This window comes from Schistocerca gregaria, chromosome 1 (assembly GCF_023897955.1).
Source record: "Schistocerca gregaria isolate iqSchGreg1 chromosome 1, iqSchGreg1.2, whole genome shotgun sequence".
Lineage (NCBI taxonomy): Eukaryota > Metazoa > Arthropoda > Insecta > Orthoptera > Acrididae > Schistocerca > Schistocerca gregaria.
The window spans coordinates 491,779,032-491,804,813 of NC_064920.1; the positions used below are offsets into that span (position 1 = coordinate 491,779,032).

At 41.2% G+C, this 25,782-nt stretch overlaps 1 protein-coding gene and 2 non-coding genes across 7 annotated transcripts in view; 2 read left to right on the forward strand and 1 right to left on the reverse strand.

The window, feature by feature from the left end:
* LOC126353886 (potassium voltage-gated channel subfamily H member 8) overlaps window positions 1-25,782 on the forward strand; it is a 1,477,332-nt gene that overhangs the window by 135,925 nt on the left and 1,315,625 nt on the right. The window lies entirely within an intron of this gene.
* Window positions 23,281-23,354, reverse strand: Trnai-uau (transfer RNA isoleucine (anticodon UAU)). Its single transcript has one exon. It is a non-coding gene; the product is annotated as a tRNA-Ile (tRNA).
* On the forward strand, window positions 23,699-23,772 carry Trnat-ugu (transfer RNA threonine (anticodon UGU)). The gene has a single exon. It is a non-coding gene; the product is annotated as a tRNA-Thr (tRNA).

Genomic DNA, 25,782 nt, shown 5'->3' on the forward strand with positions numbered 1-25,782 from the left:
AGTGAGTCACATTTTGGTAGACGGTGTTTTATATTCATACTATAGGGCAGCAGCTAATTTACCGGCAAAATTCCGACCTATTTTAGCTGACGGTCAAACGGATGTGCTATGATTTTTAAGGTTTTGTGAAATGACACACGTTTCCTAAAATTTTAGGTAGAAATTTTTAATTTGTTGGCAGGATGGCTGGCGCAACCAAGATTTTTGTAAGTGGTCACGCAGTCATTTTACCTTTCTTCTTGTATTACTTTTTCTAAGTGACAGCTTCCTTTTTTCACAGAAACATTGCTAACCGGGTGTAACAAACTCAATAAATCACAGTTTTGTTATTACTTTCTGACGACGCACTGGTAACTATGTTTTCGTTAAACCAAAATACTCAGAAAATATCCCTGAACAAACGCTAAAATTTTGACGCTAGAGTTTGGGTACAAACTGTATGTTACACATATTAAAGTTACTTCTGGGATTAATTGTACATCGACAAATTGCTTATTCGATTCTGTTTCGAATTTTTCGGTCAACATTTCTTCGATAAATTTTCTGACGTTTCGCCAGCACGAGTGGCTGGCATTATCATAGCTTCACTCGCCGTTGCTGGTTGTGGACTGGCGAAACGGCAGAAATATTATCTAACGAACGTCGTCCGAGGAACCCGAGACAGAATCCCACAAACAATCTGTCAATAAGTGCCCATGAAAGCCTTAACGAATTTGTAACTGGACGCTAGTTTTTTTAACCCAATTCCACTCTTACAAAATCACGAATTAGAAATTATTTGAACTGAGTTGGCTCAGTCACTCATTCGATATCTTAGTTGGATGTTTCTAGTGGTTTCGCAGATATTACAACCACAGACGAGATGGGTAACAGAAAACAACAGAAGTCATGATGTTGAATGTCACGTGATATGACGAACGTGTACGAAAGAAACACACAGCAATTTGTAGCATTTAATTCCGGTGCAAAGGGCGGGAGCAGTTATGATTCAGACAGATTGCGACAGACTGATACAGCGTAACAGACAGATGCTCACAATGCAGTCTGCGATAAATCACCAGTGCCTTGCATCGGTGGTGAACACGGTACGTTATTACATCGAGGGCTGATAATGAGATACAACGTCGGTAATCTCACACCTCACGCTGATAAGATACGAACGGCATACATTCGAAGGAGGTCGAATATATGCTATGGAACACGAACGGTATTCGGAAGCTGGATAACTAGCTGAACAGAGATTTTACAACAGAACGCAGATGGTATTTTCCACCGACGGGGAAAATCCTGACACCAAGAAGGATTTGTGCGAGACAACCGGAAGTTGGCAGGTGTGTTCCGTCATCTGAGAGATGACGACTTCTCAAATTTCGCGCCAGTCACATAAGAGCGGAGCTAATAGCGCGACTATGATGACGCAAATCAGGTTTGCTTTAAGTACTCACTGTAACCGTCGTGAGCGTTAGTTATCATTGAGATTGAACATGGTGAGTTCATTTCAGTGAAGAAAGCCTTCAAGACAAGGAAGACGCCATCATCAACAGCTGGCGAGGTCTTGTAATAGGGCTACAAGACACTGATTGTTCATTTCGCGATATTGCAGAAAAACGTGGCGGGAATGCAGTCACTATACATAGTTACAATAGTTGTGGTCACGGGAACGTTCGGTCGCAAGAAGACAGGGATCCGGACAAGCACGTGGCACTTCCGTGGGAGAGACCATCGTGTTCGGCTTATCGCCCTGGCACCCCTGCAGCAGCACAGATACACACAACGAGCTGTTACAAACCGGTTACTCCAAGGACAACTCCGAGCCAGGCGCATTGCCGTGTCCAATTCACTGATCCCAAACCACAGCTGTTGGCGACTTCAGTGGCGTTAAGCTAGAGCTCATTTGAGTTTTCTGGTGAAACCCGGTTCTGCCTCGGTGCAAGTGATGGCCGGGTATTGGTTGTAAGTAGGCTGTTTAGGTTTTTTTATTGGTAACGCCGCCGCCACGTAGCGCTCTGTATAAAAATCACTGGCTGTGCCTTGTGCAGTCTGTGGCTGGTTTGCATTGTTGTCTGCCATTGTAGTGTTGGGCAGCGGCAGCTGGATGCTAACAGCGCGTAGCGTTGCGCAGTTGGAGGCGAGCCGCCAACAGTGGTGGACGTGGGGAGAGAGATTGCGGAGTTTTGAAATTTGTAAGAATTGGTGTCACGAACTGTTATATATATTATGACTATTAAGGTAAATACATTGTTTGTTCTGTATTAAAATCTTTCATTTGCTAACTATGCCTATCAGTAGTTAGTGCCTTCAGTAGTTTGAATCTTTTATTTAGCTGGCAGTAGTGGCGCTCGCTGTATTGCAGTAGCTTGAGTAACGAAGATTTTTGTGAGGTAAGTGATATGTGAAACGTATAGGTTAATGTTAGTCAGGGCCGTCCTTTTGTAGGGAGTTTTGAAAGTCAGATTGCGTTGCGCTAAAAATATTGTGTGCCAGTTTAAGCACAGTCTTGTATAATTTTTCAAAGGGGACGTTTAATGGTGAGAAGCACGCTAGGTAAGAGCGGGCAACCTGCTTATATGGAAGCCTAGACTCTCTGAACGAACACCTGGAGTTCCCGTCTTGGATGTGTTTTCGTATAACAGCACGAGCACTCCTTTGGTTATCTACGTAACCTTACTGCAAATTTATACGTCACTGTTGTGATTCAACCTGTTGTGCTGCCATTCATTAACAGCACTCAGGTATTTTCCAAAAGGATAACGCTCGCCCACATTACCTCTGTTATAACACAGCATGCTGTGTAGAGTGTCGATTTCACCTGCTCAGTCCCCCAAATACGTCTCCAATCGAGCACATTTGGGACATCATCGGACCATAACTCCACAGTCATCCACAACCAGCATAATTGGTCGACCAAGTACAACAGGCATGGAACTTCATCCCACGAACTGACATCTGGTACTTGTACGATACTACGCGTGCACGTTTGCACGCTTGCGTTCGATATTCTGCCGGTTGCACTCTGTCCCCAATATTGACTAGAATGCACTTTTTGAAATGCTGAAGTTGTTAAGGGTAAAGTACAGAGAGTGAAAATAAGAGAGGGCAGCTATAGGAGGGGAAATCATGAAAGAAAGAAACATTTCTGAAGAAAGTGAGACAGGGTCTTGTACACCGTGTTATCTAGCCTGCATACAGATGTTTGACGAAACATAGACCAAGTTTCGAAAAGGAATTAAAGTTCAGGAAGAAGAAAATTATCTTTGGGGATCTTGACAATTTGACGTATAGTTGGGTGATTAATGGAGACATACCCAATCAGGGAGGAAAGAAATGTATGCCACAAATGGACCAAACTATGTGATGTTTATAGGACATATCATCAGACATTGAGGAACGCAAAATAGTAAATATAGTAATGGCACAACGTGCTGTAGATAAAATTGTAAAAGGAAACGATACCTTGACTGCAGTGAACATGTTAAATTAGAATTTAAGTTGTACTAGTAATGAACAGATAAGAGGAACAGTTTACACTGTTGTTAAGAGCTGCATGAAATCGATTGTCGAAGTGAAGGCGAAATCAAGAGTTTAACACTGCCGCTCAAGAACCGTGGTTATTGAGTTTTATAGTGTTCATGATTGATTTACACTGAAGCTCCAAAGAAACTGGTACCGGCATATGTAAACAGGTAGAATACGGCGATGCAGTCGGAAACACTTATATTGCAAGTAACCTTTTTGTAAGTAAGCTGTTTGTATGTTGTCAGATCTATAGACTGTATTAACATTGCTGACACTGGACACTGGACATTATATTCTTAATGGAGACTCTGTTTCGGTAGGACATGCGTTGTAAAATGAGGATGATTGTTGTTGGTAATGTTTTGGTAGTGGAATTATTGACAACTATATACTTTTTGGAACTGGATGTCACATGAATAAGGTAAAACTTTCTAAATACATTGTTTGCTCTTCAGCAAATTTTTTCTTTTGCGAACCATGTCTAGTAGTAGAGTCTTTAGCAGTTAAAATCCTTTTATTTAGCTGGCTGTTGTTTCTACTTGCTGTAATTGCTATAGTTAGTGTTATGAAGATTTTCTGTGATTTATGAAAAAGAATGGGGTTTCTACTATCGGGATTCGTGACTGAAAAGAGTTTAGGTAATTAGCAGAGTTGGAAGTAGTCTCATATTTCTTCAATTTCATGTTTCTTGGATTTGTATTCTTGCTAGGATTTCTTGCAATTTAGGGCTATTAATTATTGGAACTCATGTTGTCAGCGTATAGCAGTCAGATTACTTTGGGGTTGTAAATTGTGGGTAATAAATGGATAGGTTAAATTTGAGTTGTTTTTGTCAGGGAAAATTCTGTTGGTCACCGTTTAATAAAAACATAATTTAAGTGTTAGTTTCCATGTAAGACAACAAGTGTCTGGCGGAGTTGTTACATCGTTTACTGCTGCTGCAAAGACAGGTTATCAAGATTTAAGTGAGTTTGACCGTGGTGTTATAGTTGGTTCACTAACGATGGAACACAGCACCAACGCGGTAGAGATGAAATGGGAATTTTAACGTATGAACATTTCACAAGAGTACCGTGAATATGAGGAATCCGTTAAACCGTGAAATCTCCGACATAGTTGCGGTAGGAAAAAAAATCTCTGAGAAATAGACCAACAACAAGTAAACAGAATCGTTCAACGTGACAGAAGTGCAGCCCTTGCGCAAATGCTGCAGATTTCAGTGCTGGGCCATCAACATCATCGATATGGGCTTTCGGAGCCGAAGGCCCACTCGTGTACCCTTGCTGACAGCACGACATACAGCTTTAGGCCTCCCCTGAGCCTGAAAACACCGATATTGGACTGTTGATAACTGGGAACATGTTGCCTAGTCGGAATAGTCCCGTATGAAATTGTATCGAGCAGGTGGACGTGCACGGATATGGAGACAACCTCATTAATCCATGGACCCTGCATGTCAGCAGGGGACGGTTCAAGCTCGTGGAGGCTATGTAATGGTATGGGACGTGTCCAGTTGGAGCTATATGTGTTCACTGATACGGCTAGATACGATTCTAACAGGATACACGCACTCAAGGATCCCGTCTGATCACCTGCATCCATTCATGTCCATTGTGCATTCCGACGGACTTGGGGAGTTCCAGCAGGGCAATGCGACACCCACACAGAATGGCTCCGGGAACATTCTTGACAGTTTAAACACTTCCTCCGGCCACTTAATTCCCCAGACACAAACATTATTGAGCAAATCTGGGATGGCTTGCAACGTGCTGTTCAGAATAGATCTACACTCCCTATTAGTCTTACGGATGTATGGACAGCCTATGGACAGCCCTGCGGGGATCATGTTGTCAGTTTGCTCCAGCACTACTTCAGACATTAGTCGAGTCCATGCCACATCGTGTTGCGGCACATCCGCGTGCTCCCGGGGGGCCCTACTCGATATTAGTCAAAATGTTCAAATGTGTGTTAAATCTTATGGGACTTACACACACACATGCCCGAGGGAGGACTGGAACCTCCGCCGGGGCCAGCCGCACAGTCCATGACTGCAGCGCTTAGACCTCTCGGCTAATCCCGCGTGGCTATTAGTCAAGTGTACCAGTTTCTTCGGCTCTTCAGGGTATAATGGTCATCGGCGATCAGACAGCGCACAATAGGACTCCTGGTGCAAGCTCTGTTTTGACTCTAGAGGCAGCAACTGTGCTAAGTTTACCGGTGAAGAGCATTCATTTTATTGTACAACCATGTCCCACCAACAAGCATATAGTCGCATTGAACAACTTCTGCTGTTTGAACGGGATCGTATTATGGTCCAGCAGGAAGTTGGATAGATGTATCGACGGACGGTTGCACTTGTTGCGTACGCTGTATCGGCGGCGCGTCGCTGCTTTCAAGTGGCCTGTGAAACATTCTTTCATCTGTAGACCAGGTTCCCGACGTGTTCATACTACACTCGCACGTCGAGATCGCCGTATTGCGCGAGCAGTGAGCGCCGACTTAGCTTCATACAAGGACAAAATCTGTGTACTCGAATCTTTTGTGTCGTCAGAGACCGTTTGGAGCATTTCGCTTACAGGACGAATAAGAACACGTGTGAATCTGGCTAGGATACCACTGTCATCACGACACCGCCAATCACAGCTACTCCGGTGTTGTGGAAGAGTTAACAGGAAAGTAGAATAGTAGTCTTCTGTTTTCAGCGATGAGAGTAGGTTCTGTCTGCATGTCAGCGGTGATCGTACACGTGTATGACGTAGACCTGATGAACTGCCTGTATAAGAGAGCATCTACCCTACACACATAGGTTCTATCCTAGGCTTCGTTGTGGGGCAGGCATCATTTACAACTCGTTTTCACATTTGGTGGCGCTGCAGGGTACAGTAATCAGAGTAGATTGATATCCCTGTGTTTCTGCCATTTCTCCGTCAGGAAGATGATGCACTTTTTTGGAACGACACGTTCACAAGTTGCTGGTTTGACACACCGTGCTCGTCGTGACTTAAAACACCTGCCATGTCCAATAAAACCACCAAGTCTCTCTTCACTTGAGCACTTGTGGCACACACTGAAGTCGAAACTTACTCGGTCTCCGGAGCCTGCGGAAACCATAGCCGAATTGCAACAAACTTGGGACAGTCAATCGTAGGATACTATTTGACACCGTTCTGATTGTTTGTGTTGTCGCTGCAGAGGGTTACATTTCGTAACCATTCGTACAGTCTTACAACTTGTCAGTAAAACGACCTTGCCCCGAGGGTGTGTTTTCCTTCCGGTAGTGTATAATTTGATGTAAAAAGGCTAACGCGAGTTACCTACAATAATTAGATCTGTCTAATACTAAATACTCCACGTAGCGTGGACATCACAAATATATCATAATCGGTGCCGATATCGGCATAAGATTTTCAACTGCGTTCACAAGAGGAGAGCGAATCTTCCTTTCTGAAACAACACCAGGAATTTTTTTTCTGGCAGAACGTTGAACTGCTGTAAGAAATATAGAGCTGTTCAAAAAGTAAGTATAGCGATATAGCATTTATAACTATATTCAATAGACATTTTGCAAAAAATTACGTCTTACTATCTAGTCACGAGACCGAAGCTATTGGCATAGCGCATCTTAAACGTAATTGCGGTATTCCATAATGACCAGTATTTCTTCTCTACTTCCTCATAATCCTCCGCAACATTTAGTCAGAAAAATTAAATGGATGGTGTAATGTACACTACACTTAGTCTTAGGCCGCGCCACATTCCTTCTGTACGATCAATGTTTCGACCCATCAGTTGGGGTTTACTTCAGGATCTTATGATGTCCTCGGTTGACTGAGTATTGTGAAGGGTTGAAACATCGAACGTATAAGAAGAAATATGTCGAGGTCTACCCATCCAAGTTTCATCTTCGGTGACAACGGTGTCGAAAGCCCGTATACTTACGCTGTTCAGAACAGTTGTTGTTGTCTTCAGTCCTGAGACTGGTTTGATGCAGCTCTCCATGCTACTCTATCCTGTGCAAGCTGCTTCATCTCCCAGTACCTACTGCAACCTACATCCTTCTGAATCTGCTTAGTGTATTCAGCTCTCGGTCTCCCTCTACGATTTTTACCCTCCACGCTGCCCTCCAACGCTAAATTTGTGATCCCTTGATGCCTCAAAACATGTCCTACCAACCGATCCCTTCTTCTAGTCAAGTTGTGCCACAAACTTCTCTTCTCCCCAATCCTATTCAATACCTCCTCATTAGTTACGTGATCTATCCACCTTATCTTCAGTATTCTTCTGTAGCACCACATTTCGAAAGCTTCTATTCTCTTCTCGTCCAAACTAGTTATCGTCCATGTTTCACTTCCATACATGGCTACACTCCAAACAAATACTTTCAGAAACGACTTCCTGATACATAAATCTATATTAGATGTTAACAAATTTCTCTTCTTCAGAAACGCTTTCCTTGCCATTGCTAGTCTACATTTTATATCCTCTCTACTTCGACCATCATCAGTTATTTTACTTCCTAAATAGCAAAACTCTTTTACTACTTTAAGTGTCTCATTTCCTAATCTAATTCTCTCAGCATCACCCGATTTAATTTGACTACATTCCATTATCCTCGTTTTGCTTTTGTTAATGTTCATCTTATATCCTCCTTTCAAGACACTGTCCATTCCGTTCAACTGCTCTTCCAAGTCCTTTGCCGTCTCTGACAGAATTACAATGTCATCGGCGAACCTCAAAGTTCTTACTTCGTCTCCATGAATTTTAATACCTACTCCAAATTTTTCTTTTGTTTCCTTTACTGCTTGCTCAATATACAGATTGAATAACATCGGGGAGAGGCTACAACCCTGTCTTACTCCTTTCCCAACCACTGCTTCCCTTTCATGCCCCTCGACTCTTATTACTGCCATCTGGTTTCTGTACAAATTATAAATAGCCTTTCGCTCCCTGTATTTTACCCCTGCCACCTTTAGAATTTCAAAAAAAGAGTATTCCAGTCAACATTGTCAAAAGCTTTCTCTAAGTCTACAAATGCTAGAAACGTAGGTTTGCCTTTTCTTAACCTTTCTTCTAAGATAAGTCGTAAGGTCAGTATTGCCTCAGGTGTTCCAACATTTCGACGGAATCCAAACTGATCCTCCCCGAGGTCTGCATCTACCAGTTTTTCCATTCGTCTGTAAAGAATTCGCGTTAGTATTTTGCAGCCGTGGCTTATTAAACTGATAGTTCGGTAATATTCACATCTGTCAGCACCTGCTTTCTTTGGGATTGGAATTATTATATTCTTCTTGAAGTCTGAGGGTATTTCGCCTGTCTCATACATCTTGCTCACCAGCTGGTAGAGTTTTGTCATGACTGGCTCTCCCAAGGCCGTCAGTAGTTCTAATGGAATGTTGTCTACTCCGGGGGCCTTGTTTCGACTCAGGTCTTTCAGTGCTCTGTCAAACTCTTCACGCAGTATCGTATCTCCCATTTCGTCTTCATCTACATCCTCTTCTATTTCCATAATATTGTCCTCAAGTACATCGCCCTTGTATAAGCCTTCTATATACTCCTTCCACCTTTCTGCCTTCCCTTCTTTGCTTAGAACTGGGCTGCCATCTGAGCTCTTGATATTCATACACGTGGTTCTCTTCTCTCCAAAGGTCTCTCTAATTTTCCTGTAGGCAGTATCTATCTTACCCCTAGTGAGATAAGCTTCTACATCCTTACATTAGTCCTCTAGCCATCCCTGCTTAGCCATTTTGCACTTCCTGTCCATCTCATTTTTGAGACGTTTGTGTTCCTTTTTGCCTGCTTCATTTACTGCATTTTTATATTTTCTCCTTTCATCAATTAAATTCAATATTTCTTCTGTTACCCAAGGATTTCTAGCAGCCCTCGTCTTTGTACCTACTTTATCCTCTGCTGCCTTCACTACTACATCCCTCAGAGCTACCCATTCTTCTTCTACTGTATTTCTTTCCCCTATTCCTGTCAATTGTTCCCTTATGCTCTCTCTGAAACTCTGTACAACCTCTGGTTCTTTCAGTTTATCCAGGTACCATCTCCTTAATTTCTCATATTTTTGCAGTTTCTTCAGTTTTAATCTACAGGTCATAACCAATAGATTGTGGTCAGAGTCCACATCTGCCCCTGGAAATGTCTTACAACTTAAAACCTGGTTCCTAAATCTCTGTCTTACCATTATATAATCTATCTGATACCTTTTAGTATCTCCAGGGTTCTTCCACGTATACAACCTTCTTTCATGATTCTTAAACCAAGTGTTAGCTATGATTAAGTTGTGCTCTGTGCAAAATTCTACTAGGCGGCTTCCTCTTTCATTTCTTAGCCCCAATCCATATTCACCTACTATGTTTCCTTCTCTCCCTTTTCCTACACTCGAATTCCAGTCACCCATTACTATTAAATTTTCGTCTCCCTTCACTATCTGAATAATTTCTTTTATTTCATCGTACATTTCTTCAATTTCTTCATCATCTGCACAGCTAGTTGGCATATAAACTTGTACTTCTGTAGTAGGTGTGGGCTTCGTATCTATCTTGGCCACAATAATGCGTTCACTATGCTGTTTGTAGTAGCTTACCCGCATTCCTGTTTTCCTATTCATTATTAAACCTACTCCTGCATTACCCCTATTTGATTTTGTGTTTATAACCCTGTAGTCACCTGACCAGAAGTCTTGTTCCTCCTGCCACCGAACCTCACTAATTCCCACTATATCTAACTTTAACCTATCCATTTCCCTTTTTAAATTTTCTAACCTACCTGCCCGATTAAGGGATCTGACATTCCACGCTCCGATCCGTAGAATGCCAGTTTTCTTTCTCCTGATAACGACATCCTCCTGAGTAGTCCCCGCCCGGAGATCCGAATGGGGGACTATTTTACCTCCGGAATATTTTACCCAAGAGGATGCCATCATCATTTAATCATACAGTAAAGCTGCATGTCCTCGGGAAAAATTACGGCTGTAGTTTCCCCTTGCTTTCAGCCGTTCGCAGTACCAGCACAGCAAGGCCGTTTTGGTTAATGTTGCAAGGCCAGATCAGTCAATCATCCAGACTGTTGCCCCTGCAACTACTGAAAAGGCTGCTGCCCCTCTTCAGGAACCACACGTTTGTCTGGCCTCTCAACAGATACCCCTCCGTTGTGGTTGCACCTACGGTACGGCCATCTGTATCGCTGAGGCACGCAAGCCTCCCCACCAACGGCAAGGTCCATGGTTCAGAACAGTAATCTGCAAAAAATCCGACATTGGTGGAAACTGAGAAATTTAATTAGTTATGGTTTTGTACAAATTACGAACCGCACGTTGACAACGGTCGATTTGGTTCCAGAAGCGTAAAGATATCACAGAAGCCATTCCGACAGTGCGCTTAATACTGGAAAACATCATCCTTTTGTAGCCTAAGGTTGATTTATTAATTTTGAAGTAAGTCAATAATTTGGGTAGCTGGTAACATTTCAACAGCACTTGGTACGGTGAGTTGTATTGTATGGAATTGGGGACCTAGAAACGGCGGAGAGGCTTCGTACCTGCCGTAGCCCCCAGTGGTTCACAACCCCACAACAGGCTACAGCAGTCCACCCACCCCACCGCCACCCCACACCGAACCCAGGGTTATTGTGCGGTTCGGCCCCTAGTGGACCCACCGAGAACGTCTCACACCAGACGAGTGCAACCCCAATGTTTGTGTGGTAGAATAATTATAATGTACGCTAATGTGGAGAAAGTGTTTGCGCAGCAATCGCCGACATAGTGTAACTGAGGCGAGATAAGGGAACCAGCCCCCATTTGCCGAAGCTGATGGAGAACCGCCTTTAAAACCATCCACAGACTAGCTGGTACACCGGACCTCGACACTAATCCGCCGGGCTGATTCGTGCCGGGGACCGGCACGCCTTTCCGCCCGAAAAAGATCGCACGGCTAACCGGGCGGGCCACGGTGAGTTAGTGACACTTTGCAGGGACAGGTAACAACAGTTTTCATAACACTCATCTTTTATTCTCCTTCTTTGTTGTAAGTTGTAGGCTTGTATTCCATTCTGAAATGCAACATTTTTGTTCTGGCCTAGAGGATGCTCGGTTTCATTTTATTAAACAATATGAACACTGGTGGACTTCCTGTTGTTGGACAGATATATTTTCATTCATTTTACTGCACAAGGCAAATAAACGTCAATTACCATGATAACACAACAAACACACAATTCGTACTAAATCCTTGCCCTTCAGACTCGTAGTATGAACTGCCCAAAGACGGAGATTTACCTCTAACGACATGTAGCAAAGAAACTATTCTCGTACAGTATACCGATCTATTTGGGCAAAACCATCTTTGAATCATACATTTCAGAAATGAAGTACAAATAAATCATTGTTGATCACTGCTTATCTTTTTAAGAAGTCCATAATCATCGTAATTTCATTAAGTAATTATGTACGTTGACGTTTATACATTTTAGTACATCTACATGGTAGTGGATATCTCGGTTGAGAATCGATCATTTCACATGATCCAAGATGGTTAGCACATTTTTCTCAACATAGTGTTTCATTACAACAGACTGAAAAAATGATGCGCTCTTGGAATTTATCGGTTTATATATGGGCTTCAGGAGTTTTCACAATCTTTACCGGATTTAGGCTAAACTAAAGGGTTGAATAATCTACATGTTGGACTAATAAAAAATTTAATGTAGAGCTAAACGAACTCTGGTTAATAGCGGCATAAGGTAAGGTTGCAAATTCTCGCCACTAATGTTCAACTTGTACTTACCTCCTAGTTGGATGTAAGCAACACACAGAAGACCCGTTGAAAGGAAAAGGCAGCATATTTAGACAAGAAGAAACAAAGCAAATACAAAAGGAATGGAGAGTAGTAGAAAGGACAGAACTACTACTTAAGCAACAAAATTGGCAACAAACTGTCCTACATAAGAAGGAACATTGCGCAACCTGTCAGATGCAACACATATCTCGAAACTGGACTGGCACTAGTGAAGAAATTCATTTCAATAAAGACATCTATACAGAAATGAGAAAGAAGTTCCTGAAGTTGTACATCTTGAGTACAGCTCTGTATGAAACATTTGAAACGTACTACTATTGAAGAAAGTTAAGAATTTTGTGGTCAGATAAAATTCAAAAAGAAAAAAATTAAAAAGAGTAGGAGATTATAGAAGACGTTGGAAGAGCCTTACCAGAAGAAGGTATAGTTTAGTACGCCATTTACTGTGTCATTCCGGTATATTTAACACGGAGCTAGGAGGAGCTACAGAAGTAAAGCAAGAGGTAGTAGGGACAGAAAGAGACCAGTATACGGAAAACAGTGTGTAGTGAGTGTCAGGTGTACGTAGAATGTGAGATGAAGAGGTTAGCAACTGATATAAGACCACAGAGGGCAGCATCAAAGCCAGTCGACAGACTGACGACTTTTAGAAACGAATGAGCGAAAACAGAGTTATATACCAGTAGACAGTTTTTCTTGGACAAAAGTTTCACTTAGCTTTCTTAGTGTACTACAACCAACGGCACGAAGATAGCGCCTGCCGATGATCACTTGGTGCCATGATCTTGTTCCACCTGTTGTAACAAGTAACTGTGTCCCTTACTGAAAGAAAAAATGCCAACATCTCATGTACCATACATGTTCAGCGGGGGACAGGTCACGCAGATCAGTAGGGTTGACGAAGATGTAGAGAGATAGCAGCGAAACGCTATAGGTGTAAAGTCGTTATAACCTACGATATCAGGAAGAGCTCCGCTTACAGCTTGCACGGTTCATCAACCCTTATGGCTGGAGATTTTTCTTTGTGTCTTCGTCTGGCATGTCAGACTCTATACGGGACCCAAAAACAACCATTATTGATACCATTCATTAAACAAATTTTCTGCGTCATCTACATTATCATCAAAAGCGGGCTGCAAGGCGAAGACCTGTGATGATAAGATTGGCGAGAGCGCTCTGGTTGGTAGTTAAATGTACAGCAATGATTCCTAATATTCCATCTGATATAGTGAGTGCAACAGCTGTCCAATTTGTACTGTGATCGCCTTACTGCCCGCAGCAGCGCTCGTGTAATGTAGCGGACTAGGTGTGTTTCTGTTTAGCTATTTCCATCCAGATCCAGTGTGAAACAATAATCACACGTTCCACGAATATTTCCAGAACATCATTTTTATACAGTTACTTATTTTACAAAATGTGTGACTCACAGCTCTCTATAGATTCTTTATCATCACTACCGATTACGTTTAATAATCTCATCACGGTAAAAATATACACCAAAAATGTATGAAACCACCAGAGAATACAATCAACTAAACACGAGGTGGTATAACCTAGTATAATGTCCGCTACTGGGAGCTGAGTGGTCAGCTCGAAGGAATGTCATACCTAACGGCCCGGGTTCGATTCTCGGGTGGGTCGGAGATTTTCTCCGCTCAGGGAGTGTTGTGTTGTCCTTATGATTACCATTTCATCACCACCGATACGCAAGTCGTCAAAGTGGCGTCAGCTTGAAAGACTTGAAACAGGCGAATGGTGTACCCGATGGGAAGTCCGAGCCACAACGCATTTCCATTTCACCTAGTATAATTCATATATTATTTACGTGTGATGTCATGTCATATCAGCATGACATTGTTATTAATGTAGCCCATCAGAACCGCTGAACATCAAACGATAAGCTGGTATGTATAAGTAAGAGGTGGTGTGTCAGAAGTAAAACCACAGTTATAAATTGGTCCTCAATTAATTTCAAGAAAATCACAGAGTAACCGGTTGTAGGTGTGCTTTATGAAAAAGAACGGCTAGCAGTAGGGTTGATTTTGTCATGCTTAATATTTGTTGTGGGATTTAGCTGTCAACTATGTTTCTGACATTATTACGTCTGTTATGGCTCCAATTCACAGCGCTGCTGGTTATTGAACATTTGACATTAGATATGACACTTTCACAATGAGATTTTTATGTTTTACCTTCAAGATGTTTTCTTTTTATTCTTTTTATTAAAGAAACGCCTTTTTTCTTCCTGTACTCTAATTTTGTTCCAGAAGCATTTCGTCATTTCCATTAAGCCATCTTCTGTGGATTTAACATGAGATAATACAGTTTTGTAAAAAAACGTTTTATGTCATAATTTTTGCATTAATAAATTACTACTTAAAATTATTCGTTTTCACAACATAAATCTTCGTTTCGTCCCATGTGGCCATAGATGAGAGGCCACACTTGTTCACGTCGCAATATTTTTGTAGCTTTCATATTCTGTAAGCTAACTGCTTCACAACATCAATACTGGCCGTGCACTAATTGAAGATTTTTCGCACGAGAACAGCGAGTAACTTCTGTCATAACTATGGACTCTTAGTGTCTCTCTTCTTATTCGTTTATTCAAGTGTTGGCACCCTATTTAAGTTTCCATTTATAAAACGATAATTTATATTTTTTCTCCGGATAATGGTCACACCAAAAGCCTTTATTTGCCTTTTTGATTGTTATTTGCATCGAGGAAAAAATATGTTCCCTATACGTTAATTGTAACAACAAGAAGAAAATAATATCCACTTTCTACATGTACGCGAATACTCTGTCATTCGGTCTTACGAGCCTGGAAGGGGGTTCATGGGACCACTTTCATACAATTTCTCTGCCGTTCCGCTCTCTAACAATGCGGGAAATAAGAACACTCCTGTCTTTCCCTGTAAACTCAGGTATTTTTATTTTATTACAATGATCATTTCTATTCATGTGGGCAGGTCAACAAAATATTTTCGCATTCGGAGAAGAAACTTGAAGATTTAAATTTTGCAAAAAGATCTCGCCGCAACCAACAAAACTTTCCATTATTTAGAGTCAACTGCCAATTTTCGCACCGAAGAGATACGTTGTCTAAATCATTTTTGTAATTTGATTTTCTAATGACTTTCCTAGTCGGTAAATGACAGCATCGTCTGCAAACACCCTAAGAGGGCCGCTCAGATTGTCTCCTAAATCGTTTATACAGATTATCAACAACTGAGGGCCTGTAACAGTTCTCTGGGAACATTAGGTATCACTTCTTTGACAGAAAATCACGAATCGAGTGACAAAGTGGAGACGCTACTCCAGAGGCACGCAATATGATTAGAAATCGCCTGTGAGCAGTGGAGTCAGAAACCTTTTGAAGTTAGGTTTAAGTAGTTCTAAGTCGAGAGGACTGATGACCCCAGATGTTAAGTTCCACAGTCCCCACAGTGATTTGAACAGTTTTTTTTTAACACACAGACACACTCTCTCTCTCTCTCTCTCTCTCTCTCTCTCTCTCTCTCTCTCTCTCTCTCTCTCTCTCTCTCTATCTCATCTCGAAAATTGTGAAGGGCTGAATAATTCAAATAAACCAATTATTGATTCTGATTTATTTGAATCTTTGCTAAAAATCGTGATGTACTCAAGAATCATACCAATGTTTGCATATGAAGAATAATCGTGATAAAGGTTTGTATTGAGCTTTCAGGAGCGTATTTTTCGTATTAAGGTGTCAGTTTCCGAGGGCTATAAGCGGATAGAGGCAGATTACGTACACACAGACAGCAGGGCAGTTACTTTCTATTCTGATTATAAAGTATGAATGAATTACTATCTCAGAGAAGACAGATCAGGTGTGGACAAGTCTTTCATTCTGAACATGCATATGAATCGTCTGGCACTCCATGCCACACATCAGTGCTGTACAGATCCTTATGAGTTTGTTGCTCGGCATTGTTATTAAAACAGTGCTGGTTACTTTCCCATTTCTATAAGAAGCCAATGTTTGAAACACAGAGAAATTCCACTAATGCAAATTACTCGTTTTTTTTATCGAGAAAATTTATATTTACAAACCTAACATTTTAGCATTGCTGCGTTGACAAATTGATGTATCGGTTTCCGATCCCTTTTTTTTTTTTTTTTTTTTTTTATAAAAGCCTGTTGCATCAATGACCAAATATATGCGAAAAATACCGGTTATTTAGAACTCAAATTTCAGTATCGGTTTGAACCCGTCTATTTTTCCCATCCCTGTGTAGTACTTGCGGCGTATGTGAAACGGTCTGCATTTCGGATCTTCCCAAAAGTATGCGACATACATTTCACTATCAAACCGCAAGGCGGACTTACAACGACGCAAAAGCATAAGATTAAATTTCCTTCCTACATTAACGGTTGGCATAACAGACGTCAAAAGTAGATTTACATACACGATAGTTTAGATCAGCAGATCCGCTTAAGCCATAAAATATTACTTTCACATTATGTGAATAAAGACGTTCATTGAAAATAGATAATGAGATATACAATTAACACCAGACGCATACAAAAAGGAAAAAGAGAAACCATTAATCTTTCACTCTGTGATACAGTATTTGCCGTTTCCTAATTTCCTGTCCAATAAATAAATGGAAATGAGTCTATCTCCATATTAGAGGAGTACATGCCTCGGTAACTAAGCTTAATCGGTAATTCACATTCTTATGCAAATGTAAATTTCAGCATCGATCATGGACGACAGACAGCGACGATTTGGCGTAAATTACATTTAGGTATTTTCGTATTACGTTGAGTATTAATTCCGTGGACTGATTTACACTGTACACGTTACACGATGTGGCACCGTATGTGCTGCAAATTGAGTTAAGTTTTTGTTGTATTTATAAAAGCAAGGTGCCCACTTCCATGTGTAGAAGCGAACGTCTCTCTCTCTCTCTCTCTCTCTCTCTCTCGTGTGTGTGTGTGTGTGTGTGTGTGTGTGTGTGTGTGTGTGTGTGTGTGTGTGTGTGTGTGTGTGTCACACAAAATGTGGCTTTCTAAACAACTAATGTTAATTGATGTAAATGTGTCTAGTGTAATCTACATTACAGAGAGAATCTACAAAAGGGTTGGGGGAGCAGACGCAGCTACTGTCTGGTATTAATCGTGAGACCCACACGTGCGTCGCTATAGGAGCACTGCTATACTATGGGACACTCTGCCGAGATCGAGGCCCATCAGTGTGTTAGCAACGTTCATGCTGAAGCTCTGTCATACTTGCTGCTAGTCGAAATCTGTGTGTTATGTGCCTTAGAAAGTATATTGCAAGTATTGTCAGAAGGAATGGGAAAAACCAACCAACTAAAACCGATCCTGGTATTTTAGTCCTAAATAATCGGTATTTTCTGGTCTTCGTTTGGTCTTGTTTATAACATTTTATTTTTATTTTTTACTAATGAGTGGAAAAATTAAACAGTACATCAGTTCAACAACAGAGCGATGCTACAATTTTAGATTTTTAAACAAAACTTGTTTAAAAACAAGAAATTTATATTCATAAGCTTTTCTTGGCTTTGAAATATTAGCTTATCACAAATAAATTGGGAAAAGTGACCAGTGCAGTTTTAATAAAAACGCAGAGCAACTAGCTCATGACACATGATTCTGTACAGCATTGGTGATGGCGTGGCCTCTTGGACGATCCGCATGCATATTCAAAGTGCAAGATTTGCCGACACCTGGTGTATCATTGCTGAGACAGTAATTCATTCAAGGTTCATAATAAAAAACAGGAAGTTGATGAGCTGCTGCCAGTTTGTACATAATATGCAGTAATGCGATTTTAGCCCTTAGAAATGGACAACTGAAGATTGAAAAATAGTTCTACAAGCTCAGTTTTGAACCTTTAATACTGATTTTTAGTAATGTCTGTACAGTGGTATGATTACCGATTAAAGCTTCATTATTTAGCAAAGTTTCAAATAACTTGAAGGTCCGCAACAATTGTCGCGACATTTGTCCCTTCAGACTGGTTGCCGGCAGTAGCATCAGTTCACTGAACTGTTCGCAAACTGACACTAAAACCTTATAAAATGGCGGTAGTACACCGACTGAACACTTCAGGTATTCTTGTTTTATATCAGTACAGCATTTGACTTTCGCAACGTGTGCGTGGTAGTGATGCTTTCCAAACGGTTTTCGTACTGTTGAAGCACGACAGTATTTATGAGGATACGTGACATTGTAGGGCAATGGACGTTGGATTTCTCAAAATCTTACGCAGTTGCATCAAGAAACAGAAATATGGCTAATTGTTGGGCCCATCCTTTTTCATCAAACCTTAAATTCTGATCTGTACACTGGTGAGCAAATGCTAAGGACGAAAGCATCTTTCGCATTATGAGACGCTGTCAAGTAACACAGCTCGACGATACTTGCACCATACATACACTATGTGATAAAAAGGATCCCGACACCCCCAAAATATACGTTTTTCATATTAGATGCATTGTGCTACCATCTTCTGCCAGGTTCTCCATATCAGCGACCTCAGTAGCCACTAGACATCGTGAGAGAACAGAATGGGTCGCTCTGCGGAACTCACGGACTTTGAATGTGGTTAGATGATTGGGTGCCACTTGTGTCATACGTCTGTACGTGAGGCTTCCACACTCCTAGAAATCCCTAGGTCCACTGTTTCAGATGTGATAATGAAGTGGAAACGCGAAGGGACACGTACAGCACAAAAGCGTACATGCCGACATCGTTCGTTGACTGACAGAGACCGACCGTTGAATAGTGTCATAATGTGTAATAGGCAGACATATAATGTGTAATAGGCAGATATATATATATATATATATATATATATATATATATAAAATTCCTGGTAATCAGTTCCAACAATTATGCACATAAGTTGTTGAATGACGTTTGTCGTGGAAAAACTGGCGACTTCGAACATCATTATGTTTTCCGCAAACAAAGTTGTATTTCACAAATGTTATTGTCTTCATAATGTTAACTACGTATAGTTAACGGAAGACGTAGAAACGATATTCCGAAACGAATACGTATAGCGTAAGTCAAACGTTCGAATTAGAATAGAAACGCCACGAACACAAATTTGCTGTGGCAGGTATGAAATATAAACTCCGTTACTCGCTCGTTACACTTGAAGGACAGATGCTGAATGGGCCGAGACGAGCCGCCGCATAACAGCGTAGATGCCTGCTTACTTCGAATGAACTTATAGCGTCGTCGAAAATCAATGTGGACGTCAGAGCTTTGGTACACCCTGTTAAACAAAGGGAAAAATGGAGGCGGTACAACTGGAGAGCGATCCGCCTTCACCAACATGCATAAGCAATTCATTACTAGTATATTTGAATTACAAAAAACCAATAATAAAAAAATGTTGCATGGCGCGAGATTCTATCTGGCGACCTTCGGATTACGAACCTGAGCGCTTACCGCTGCGCAACGACGCTGTAGAAAATTATTAATCGTTGAGAGTATTTCACAGCAACGGTTTCTTTTAACTGTCGATTCTCTCGACAACGGCTGAGAAGTGCATTTTGGTGCTTTGCCACATTACACTTCTGGCCATGAGCTTTTATTGTGCGCAATATGAACCGCATCTGAATTTCACAATTGGCGGCCTCCCCTTGTTAGTGGGTCGTCACTACACCACCAACTAGAAAGACGATATGATTTTATGACAAGCGAGGGTGAGTGCTGGCTGAACAGTAAGCAATCATTACGGAAAAAACTGAGTTGACGGTAGGTAGTCTCATGAGAAAATCTTTTGTGGCCAACGTCAGGTATTATTTAAATTTATTAAATGTCTTAATGTAATGGGAGAATCATTTAGTAACATTTGGCAGACAAGGTCGATGCTATCAAACAGAAGTTAGTCCCAGGAAAAATTCAGCTTCAGCTTCAGGTTCATGACGAGGAATATTTTCTGTACGTCAAAGCAGTCGTTTATGGACCAGACATAACTGTGTAAGTTATATTAATTGAATCATTTCATCATGATTTCTCAAAGAGATTCCAAGATATCGCGCGACTGAAGGCGGATTTAGATTTACCTGTCACATCGTTATCGCTTTTGCCTCCTAATATACTTATTTAAACTTGAGCTGACAGACGTACAGTTGTGCACCCACGTCAACGATCTGTTTGTGTAAACCAGATTTTTGTAAAATTCACCCCAAGAACAATATCCGCGACTGCCCGACACATATAAGAGAACTTTTTAACTTTCGTGAAATTCACATCGCCGCACCAACTTTCGTGTGTGACAGATTTTAATCTGTGTAAATTTATATCTTTGACTATACTTCCAGATACATTACATACTACAAAACCGAAATGTGTTTATAATTGTGAACATCACAACTTAATGTTAAATGGCTATACATGAAGCTTTTCGTACTTCAAATCACCGTATTAGTGCTTTCTAACGCACTTCTTTAATCAAATAATGGAAGTTATTGCGATGGCAGAAAAATAAGAAGTTGAAAACAAACACACGTGATAAAATCCTCTTTACAAAAGTATGCTGCAATTTCGCTTTTCAAAATAGTTCTACTACGTTGCAAACATGTCTTTTCAATAATGAAATTTTCACTCTACAGCGGAGTATGCGCTGATATGAAACTTCCTGGCAGATTAAAACTGTGAGCCGGACCGAGGCTCGAACTCGGGACCTTTGTCTTTCGCGGGCAATTGCTCTACCAACTGAGCTACGCAAGCAAAGGTCCTGAGTTCGAGTCTCAGTCCCGCACACAGTTTCAATCTGCCAGGAAGTTTCATTTCTTTTCAAGTTTCCCATTTGTTTAACGTTCAGGATACAGCCGTCTCACTCACATACCAGGCCGGAATAGCACAGTGGTGGGGGAAGCCGGAGCGCTGAGCGGACTCGGCTGCTCTTCCGGAGCTGGAGCGCCCTCTGGGAGTGCAAACCTTGGCAAGGCCCGCTATTGTGCCTGGACCACCAAATCGATCTTGTTAGTCAGTGCTGGACGCTTCCTCATGTAGTGAGAGGTGCGAACACGTAATGTACCCAGGTACATTGTAGCGAGTGATCGTTTTGGTGGTCCAGGTGTTACAGTGCGGAGGTTCATAATCTTATGTGGCTGTACCGATCTCCAAATGTGTGATCTATATACAGCAACATGTCTGCAGTGAACTAACAACAAATGAAACGTTTCGGATTATTTATTGGAAGACAATGCAAAAGTGCACCAACTGAGACGGTATGTGGTGTTATTTCACTGATTACAAAATAGTCAAAATTACAAAGAACTTGGCTGTATGAGCGCACTTATCAGTATGACGTTGCAGCCCCCTCTAATCTGGATACAAGTGTAAATTCGGCTGCGATGGTGGCATACAGCCATCGTCGTCGAATACGGCGGCGACGTAGAGAGAGGTGGCAATCCACCAGTTTATTAGAGAGGCACAGCTATGTTACGTGTGGCGGGATGCCTTAATCCAACATTAAGGTATGACTTAACGTCAAGGCTGAGAGTGACTGAGGAACTCTGACCGCACAGTGATACGTCACACACATCCTGCCTCCTCATACAGTACGTCTCTTGTGAGAGTACTGTAGTGCTAGTTTTCTACAAGACGTCTCTCGACCCACACATGACACGTGTCTGCGTCTCTATGATAAATCTGGATGATGTTGAAAGCCCCAATGTGTTCTTAGTAAAATCTAAAATGCGACCTGTATTCTACATAGACAAAATGGGAAGATATTTCCATATACTTTACAAAGTACGCACTAACGCTTTCAGACTAAAACACATTGATAAATCCTTAACAGGCAACTATATGTATCTCAACAGATACATAGATGCACAACTGCGCCTTATATTTGTTGAATCTGTACTTCTTGGTCGGCATACAAGCTGATTCCCGTGACAATGAGTGTAACTTGCCATTTGGCAGCACTTTATGAAACAGATAATTGAACCTGGAAGTGAAAGGGAATAGTTAGAATACTGAACTCTAATATGTATTCAGACTTATTCATAATTGGAGCTATTTTACATAGCACTTTAGTTACAATTTTTACAAATAGTGTGATTCTTTAGTGCTTCAATCAAGAGTAATAAACCCGTCAAATGTTACTCTCTTTTTCATTAAAGAGATCTGCGGAAGTCTTGAAAATCTGAACTAATTCAATTCTTTGTTGCAGCTTTCATAGCTATTATTTTCTTCTTCTGTAGTCCGAGCTTTTGAATGACAAGTATCATGACCTACACTTAATGACTCTTCTTCCCTCTCATTGCCCTTGTGCTTAATTTACACCTTCTCCTGCTTTTCTAATTCGCAAAAAAGTTGTTTATGCTGCTATTGGTTTTGTACCTGGATTGATTAGAGTGTAGCTAGAAGATCAATTGCCTTTAGTTAAAAAACATGTGCACTGCTTTCTATAACTACTTTAGCCCTTTTAGTGAGTGATTTGATATGCCTTTAGATTTGAATCTCATTCATGACAACTACATTATTCATTTAAAAATAATTGCACTTGCACGAACAGAAAAATAAGAAACACGACATATGAAATATAAATAATCAATATGAGGTTATCACAAATTGATCTCTTAATTGGTTTCTGTTGCCATTTTCAAAAACACAGCTATAAAGCGACTGCTATACTCTCGTCATAAACACCAAGAAAAAAAATAGAAATATTGATGCATTCATTGTATTACTAACTCTCTCTCTGTGTCGCTTTTGTTAGGTCTGAGTTGTCGCTCTGAGACAAATGCGATATCTATACTAAGACGGTATGTGGTGTTATTTCACTGATTACAAAATCGAGTCAAATTAATAAGGAACTTGGCTGTATGAGCACACACATCAGTTTGACCATGTAGCTCGTGAGAGTGAAATTACAATGAAATGAACACCCTTAGCTGCTTACAGGCGTTGACATACGCCAACGGGGACAGTAGAAAATGTGTGCCCCGACCGGGACTCGAACCCAGGATCTCCTGCTTATATGGCAGACGCTCTATCCATCTGAGCCACCGAGGACACAGAGGATAGCGCGACTGCCGGGATTTATCTCTGGCACGCCACCCGCGAAAGCCACATTCTCAACGTATTGTCCCGCACTACATTCGTAGTGCCCCCGCCCACTACACTCATTACTTCATCCGAAAGAACAGATACAATCGTAGTATATATATATATATATATATATTTTTAAGGCTGACCGGCCACTTGACCATCTTCTTCTTCTATGCGAATGCACAAACAGTACCCGAACTCCTACGGGAATCAGCAACGCCAATGTAGTGCGGGACAATACGTTGAGAATGTGGGTTTCGCGGGAGGCGTGTCGGAGGTAAATTCCTGCAGTCGCGCTACCCCCTGTGTCCTCGGTGGCTCAGATGGATAGAGCGTCTGCCATGTAAGCAGGAGATCCCGGGTTTGAGTCCCGGTCGGGGCACATGTTTTCTTCTGTCCCTGTTGACGTATGTCAACGCCTGTAAGCAGCTAAGGGTGTTCATTTGATTGTAAATGTGATATCGGCAGGCAGAATGTTTCTTTAGTGCTTTATTCCACATGGCTACTAACTGCTGAAACACTGTGATTTGTTTAGTGACAGGCGATATACGGCACTCGCTAGGGTAGAGACGAGTTTGCACTGGCATAGTTCGACGTGTTGTTTCTCTAGTATTTAACTGCATATGGCCACGAGTTCTCTAGTGTTTTATTGCATATGGCCTGAAGCTGCTCAAACACTGTGATCTAGTTTAGTGCCAGGCATTATACGGCACTCGCTAGGGTAGGGGGGAGATTGCACTGGCATAGTTGGGGGTGGCGGTAGGTAGGTGGAAGTGGCCACGCAGCTACCGTCCATGACTTACTGACGGTCAGTGTGTACATGTATGACCTCCCAGTTGATTTAGGAGTGCCTTACAACTGGCTTCACAGTCAAGTGTCCATTCTGAAGTCTAACAGTGACGTGTCCCATATTAGGAGAATTCCTCACCTTTTTTATGAAAAGTCTCCTACGGGCATATCATTACTTCTACTAGGCCAGAGTGGGCTCATTCACTTGGCAGTCGAAACCTTTAGTTCCTCTGATTTCTGTGTCCTGAGTACCCATTGATTCGTCATATGCATTGCACAGTCGGGAATCCACACTTAGCGCAGGAAAGGCAACACATACCTTGGGTCAAGCCCTTCAGAAAGACGTTACAATTGCTCTTCAAAGGATACTTACAGGGAGGTACGTTTGCTTGGGGCATTACTGTCTGACCTTCCTGTACACTCTCTCCGTGTTTCTCTACGCACAAGCTGCTAGAGTTTCAAAGCTTTCTCCGTCCTCTGGGAAACGCAGTAAAACTTAAGCCACGTATCATGATCGCAGAGTAAAAATAGCGTTTTTAACATCCTGTAACTGACTGACTCACAATATTATTCTAAACTCAAAGGAATAACGTCACTGAATTTTGCACATTGCAAATTGACACTGATTAATGTAGTCTTTGTGCTCGTATATACGATAATATTTCCTCAGTTTTATCAGTGGTTCTTATTTCTATAACAGAGGGAAATACAGTAAAATTATACGTGTCACTTCTCTATCCACTGGTGGGTTGCTTGAGCTTATTGTTGAAGACGCAACAAATCCTTTTAATTTTTTGTTTACCACGAATAAAAAGACAATTGAAGACCTTTCGATTTTGTATTTACAAATAGTGCGTTGATCACCATGAACCTTAGAATATACTTCCTTATTATTGCTAGTTTCTCCAAAAATCTGGAGAAGGCCAGAAAGGGTTATAAAGTGCACAAGAAAACAAACGAACGTATATTATGAACGAATTGGTCAGCGCTGGCTGTAAAATACTTTTTATTAAGTCACGAACCGTTTCGCGTCAATTGAAGACACATCCTCAGGTGATCTGTACAAATAATAACAAATTCTTCTTCAAAGAATCCGCTTTAGAGAGCGCATCAACGACTCCAGCTCAAATTGTGCACTAAGTGCACATTTTCCTGAAACTGGTCACCTTATCACCGACATGCGAAAGAATATGCAGGTATCACATTTTGTAAGAATTGGAAATTTACCGTGTCCTAAGAGGATTCCCCTGATTGAACGTGAATGTGCATACAGATCTGCGATACAGGGTTCTTCTAGCAAATTTTGACTGCCTAAATCTAGAAAACACACAGAGATTACTCCTATAACCCGTTGTTTTATTACCACAAATCTTTAGCTTCCCAGATTAGCATTTTGCGTTTGTCCACTAATATGGAATTGGAGTTCTGAAAGACGAAATTGGAACTAACTCTCGGGCTTTATTACTGGTTTACATTCTAACTATCCAGTTGCAGTAATTTTATAATTATATTTTCCAAAGTGGGAATTTATATCATCACTCAGTTTTCTAAATATGTTACATTTTAACAGTCCATTTTCAGTATTTTAATCTTTTCAGACATT